At 41.6% G+C, this 5,847-nt stretch overlaps 1 protein-coding gene across 1 annotated transcript in view; it reads left to right on the forward strand.

Annotated features, from left to right (window-relative positions):
• Positions 1–411: 411 nt before the first annotated feature.
• The window catches only part of LOC107707072 (lysine-specific demethylase 6B-like), a 31,486-nt gene continuing 26,050 nt past the window's right edge, over positions 412–5,847 (forward strand). The window contains exons 1-2 of the mRNA XM_016510954.1: positions 412–797; positions 1,044–1,105. The gene's annotated coding sequence lies outside the window, so the exon portion shown is untranslated. The remainder of the gene's footprint in view (positions 798–1,043; positions 1,106–5,847) is intronic.

A 5,847-nucleotide genomic window follows, 5' to 3' on the forward strand; every position in this document is an offset into this window, starting at 1 on the left:
GTTTAATAAATATAAATAAATATAAAAATATAAATTATGTGACAAAATTGAAATAAACAAATTACAAAATCTACTACTAATAATAACACTAATAATAAACATAATCGATAATAATTATAATGATGATGATGATGATTATTATTACTATTGGCCCCATTATGTACTGAACAGCATGTCCTAAGGCTATATATGGTATGAAGTGTTTTTGACGTTATTTGAATGAGTGAGGAGAGTGAGTCTTGGGTACAGCATTTTTTTGTCGACTATTTTTTGTGTGATGAGGCGTGATTATCGTGTTCTGACTTATTAATAGTTAGGAGGCGGAAGCGCTGTCCCGGGTGGCCGTGAGAGTAGGACAGTCACGAGTCAGGAGTATTTTAAATAAGGCAGCAGGCGAAGACGCGGCGGTCCGCGCTGTAAGGGAATTCCGGGGCCGTGCGCGCTGACGTAAAGGAGCCTGAGGGGCGGCGCTGAGGAGAGGAGAGGAGAAAGAGAGCCTGCGAGTCCCTTCAAAAAACTCACTGCTCACCGCAACTCGATCCCTGCCTTAACTCACAGACTATAGAGAGCCGAGAGAGCTATAGAGAGCCGAGACTTACCCAGCAACAACATTAAATATCAGCAGCACGCCCTCTGCGGAGAGACACAACAGACTTTTGGCTTTTAAACCGAAGGATTTAAGAAAATAAACGATTTTGTGGATTACTATTGTTGTTATTCAGCCGGGTCGGACTGGTAACTGTTAAGGTATACGCCAAGGAGAAGTTACGGATAAACTGCGCCCGCGACATTCACCGGTACTGACGGGAATTTTAGTCGCACATTGGTGTTTTAGCCCTTGTTTTTGTTCTCAGGCAGCGTTGACGCGACGCTTCTGCATTTTATTCCCGCATCGCTTATAACAAAAGCGCCGCTTGTAATACAAGCTTCTTTATATGTGATCACTCATCATTTAATCATTTCACCTTCAGAGTGTCCTACATCAGACGTCTCGAATCATCTGTAAGGAAAACTAAAAGATGTCCTCGTTTATTCTCCAACAGATCCCGTCTAACTTTTGGGAGCGCTAGTGGAGACGCAAGCTGAACGAGTTTTACTACTAAAGGTAAGTCAGTTTTCTCAGTTGTTTTATCATTGTTATCCCCATGGTAAACTCGTGACTACTTCATAGTTGAGTGTTGGCCGTGACTGAAAGAAATTTCACTCCTTATTACAGGCTAGCAACAGTCTGAAAATGAAAGCGTCGTAGTAACGGTGACCGGAAGATCAGCGCTCATTCCCCACGCGCATTAACTCTTTACTACCCACAACTCGTGCCTTTGAAACAATGGCTGGCCTTCTGTCTTTAGAGAGATATTCTTTAGACAAATCAAAGCATTGTTTAATTCTTGAGTTGGTTGTGTTTGACGGTGTCATTTATGGCCGCGCTGTGCAAGCGGGGTGTTCAGGCAGACATTGTTTAGATGTAGGTCGTAAAGTCTCAGTCCCACGTGTGTCCGGTGTAAGGGGGTTGGGTTCACTGTGTAAACTGACCCGGCCCATCCCCACTGCCGAGTCCTGCCTACCTGTGTCAAATAGACATTTTTTATTTAAAAATACTAAAATATAAAACACTATTTATCAAAACAAACAAAAAATATTTTTCTTTGTTTTATATAAATCGTGATGACCTTGATACAGTCATGAGTGTCTAAACCAGTCCCATTATATGGTTTTCTTGTCACATGACAACAAAATAGCCTGCATGCTTGTTATGCCATAGTGACTTCTTAATAATATTTGAAAACAAAGTCGCTTATTTGCATTTTCTTTAAGCAATAGCACAATATTATGCCAAACTACTAGTGTTTCTTTTATTACTATCTTCATGCATCAGAATGTTTTTGACTTTCAGCTCTATGGACGAAAAAAATGTTGCAATAAATTATTTTTAAAGAAGTTGAAACCGAACCAAAAAAGAGCCTCACTTTATTTATGTTTGTTTGACACGGGAGGGCAGGGCTCCACTGCGGGGATGTGCCGAGCTGGGCAGTCTCATAAAGCTGAATGGATTGGCTCAGCCTGCTCGTGCTGAACTGAATGCGTATGTCTGAAAGGAAATCATTTGCATCGTTTTCTACTACAACAAGCCTCCAGCCCTGCCTGGGGGTGGGGTGTTTTTTCTCTCAGCGTTTACATGTGCGTTCAAACATATTCCGGTGTCTAAGGGAATATGCAGGGGAAATTACTCTGTAACATGCTAGGAGGAATATTTGTGTTGACGTTGAATAAAGATTGCTGACAACATGTAAAATTACAGTGAAACAGTTAGGTGTTTGTTGTATGAGCATGTCTGGGGGAGCGAGTTGGGACACTCTGCATTTTACGGGCGGTCATAAACACCCGTGGAAGTAAATACGGGAGTATATGAAGGACAGGAAGATCACTTTGAAGATCGACTTCTGATCAATTAGCACAACTGACATGAAAACAGAGAGGCTGCATTTGTTTCGCTTCAAAGTTGTGGGTTGTAAATTTCGAGCTGCCGAGACTCAGTCCTCCTCAGACCAGCAGGTGTTTTGAATCAGCCGCCTTGCTGCAATGTCACTGCCCCTTTATTGTGATGGCATAAAGCTGCCTTAAAGCTATAGGTCAGACTAAAACAAACAAAACTTGGTGTGAATATATACTCATTCTGTGACTAATGGATTGAAAGTGTGTAGAACTGTGTATGAGACTGAATGAGGGCAATATTTTGAGGATACATGAACCATTGGTTTGAATTATAATTACGTCATGGCCTAAAAGAATCGCTAAATCATTGTTCTTTGAAATGAACCGTTTCACAGAATTGTCGATCTTCCCATTACTAATTTCAACTTACTTTAGAACATTCAGGGTGTGTTTGTGGTGTGAATTTGATCCTAACAGGTGGAGTAAAGAGAGAACGGTGTCGGTTGCACATTTCATGTGTGAGTGTGTGAAACCAAGGAATGATGATGTATTATGTAGTTCAGGGGGCTTGCTGGAGTGCTTAGTGTATGCTTGTCACGGTAGCCATTTGACAGTGATGATGACAGAGAGCCAGGCTTACGAGAGTGTGGTTGTACTCGTCGTATTTCAGGACTGTCCGAATAGGAAAAAATATATAAAAGTTGTAGGCTGTAAAGTCCTCCTCGTTCATTCCATCAAGCTCTAACGGTTGTGTGTGGGGGAGTTTTTAGGACTGTACTTTTGTGGTAAAAGGAAGTGATATAGGCAAGTTAGAGGAATTTCACAAGAGAAAGTATGCAAGTCTGTGAACGCGTGTTATTATGAAGTTTGATGAGTTGGTCTTAGGTTGTGCAATTAAAGACAACAAGAAAGAAAAGTTTAATACTGTCTGACACCACATTTTTTCCCCTTTGACTGGTTTATTTTTTCCTTTGTCACTTTGCCGGTCTGTTATCTCACATTTTGGCAGAAAACCAGAGTTAGGGGAAAAGGGAAAGTGAGTATAAGAAAGGGAGAGGCGGTGAAACTCTAGTGGGAGTGGTTGAGAGGAATGAAGGGAGGGAGAGTGGTGGAAAACAAAAAAGATCAGTCATGTTTCTGTGACTCAGGCAGATGTTTTTTGGATAGAGTGAGCTGCCAGGATGCAACACCGAGATCGTTGACGTGCGTCATAACGTGGGGGGAGACGTGACTGAGGAGGGATTGTTTTCCTGTATTGCAAACATCTTGATTTGTCTCTCTCACATCAAAGTCAAATTTTCCATCTATTTATGGTCAGTAACTTTTATCATATTTCAATTAGAGTGTCTGAAATACTTTACATGCCAGACGTGACTCTTCATCCCGCTCAGCTGGATCCCTCTCCAACTTTGTGAGCGTCAGACACGAGTGCTGCCGTACACCACGGCAACCTGAGAGCCAGCTTGTTTGTGATTTATCTTTTTGTTACTAATAACTAATAAGTGTGCCTGTTTTGTTGGTGTCTAATGCACTTGCTTCTGGGAAATGAGGAGTTTGAATGTAGGTGGGGACTTTTGGGAGCTAATGAGACGCAAACAAGGCAGAGAGACAGATGTTCAAGGTTTGACTGTTACAGTAATGAAAAGCTGAGATGTTTTGATGGCTACAGAGAAAGGTCATTTCTGGTACTTTGTATTCATAATGTTAAAAGAGAATGAAAGCGCAAACTCGTGTTTCCTGACATCTCACGGTGACACATTTGTACAGTCTGTGCGGCTGAGTGCATTAAAAGTTTTCTCGCAGATGGCTGTGCAGACACATTCCAGACTTTCATGTCTAGCAGACACTCACACACTGAGTCACTGCCATTCACGTACAGCACCCGTCTTTCAGCTTTTTGCCATTTAGGTTGTGTCTGTTGGGTAATGTGCTGGCACGTCAATCACTCTTTCTGTTCCTTAAAAGTTTTACTCTAGTTCTCTGAAGAATTACTACACAAGTTGACTGACTGCAGTGTGTATATAACCCAGACAGAAAGACATCAGAAACCGAGCCTCAGAGGACTTAAAGGTCCCATATTGTCAAAACTGTATTTTCCATGACAACTGAGGTCTAGGTGCTATGTAACTACCATATGAGTTTCAAAACAGTCAGTCCACAGTAAAATGCACACAGCCTGCATAAAGTAGCTGTGATTTTTCACGAACCGTTGTGACTTCCGTAAAAAGTTGACGTCAGAACTACACAGTCACCGCCTTCAGTCACCACCCCGAGCACCGCCCACCGTCCCACTCTCCTTTTACCAAACCTCCAGACAACATTGCGGAAACATGTCAAAAAGGTTAACTTCAACCACGAAACCAGATCGGCCGACCTGTAACGTTACACTCTAACTCAAAGGATGGACGATCTGACAGGATTGTTACTATGAGGTTATCACATCTAACGTGTATAGTAAAGACAAACTCACCGTGTCTATCTAGTCATGATGAAGATGTATATACATTTCAATTTCAGCAGGCAACTATTTTTACAGCTACATTATTGTTCCAGCCACAATTAATCACAACAATGTATATACAATTACAAATGATTATATATAAATCGTCAGTTTAGTTGTTTTATACACATGCACACAGACATTATTTTATACATGACATAGTCGTGAGATGCAAGAAACCTAGACATATGGCAAGAAATCTGTAGACGCGCCCCTAAAAACAAAAGACAATATTTTATTGAACCTTTTCTGATAAGAAGTGTGCGCTGCAAACGCGAGCATTTTTGACGATCGTTTCTGTCCAGTCTGCTCGTTTTATCGCGTTTAACCACAGCTGTCGTCGTTTTTTTTGTCTGGCAGTGGCAGCAGATATGCGATCAAATTTCTAATTTGAGGCTGTATTACGTCGATTCTGGCACCCAACATCACAACAAGATGATATTTTAAGCTTCATGTGTAGCCGAATCTGCGCTGGTTTGAATGGGTCGCCTCCAGTTTCCGTTTTGTTTTGCTGCCTCCAGCTAGCGCTGTGACGTCGGCTGACCCTAGTTACCTGTGGTTGGCCTGGCCGTGCGTCACTCAGAAAACAACAGGCCAATCAGAAGAGAGGCTCATGAATATTAATTAGACAGGCCAAAATCGACCTGTTCTCAGCAGAGCTCCTGAGAAAGGAGCTGTAAAAATATATTGAGATGGTTTTTGGAACTTATACCGCAAATATATATTCTTAAGGACATCAAAACCTAAAATAAAACTCCAGAACGGTGTAAAATATGGGACCTTTAACATGATGAGAAACTAGACACCTGACCAGTCCTTGCTTTCATTTTTTGGGCCATTCATAAATATGTACACACAGAGAATATGTTCCACAGGATGTTACATCATTCCCCTCAGTCCCTTTTAAGACCCCC

The sequence above is a fragment of the Sinocyclocheilus rhinocerous genome, unplaced genomic scaffold (genome assembly GCF_001515625.1).
Source record: "Sinocyclocheilus rhinocerous isolate Xijiao unplaced genomic scaffold, SAMN03320098_v1.1 scaffold865, whole genome shotgun sequence".
Lineage (NCBI taxonomy): Eukaryota > Metazoa > Chordata > Actinopteri > Cypriniformes > Cyprinidae > Sinocyclocheilus > Sinocyclocheilus rhinocerous.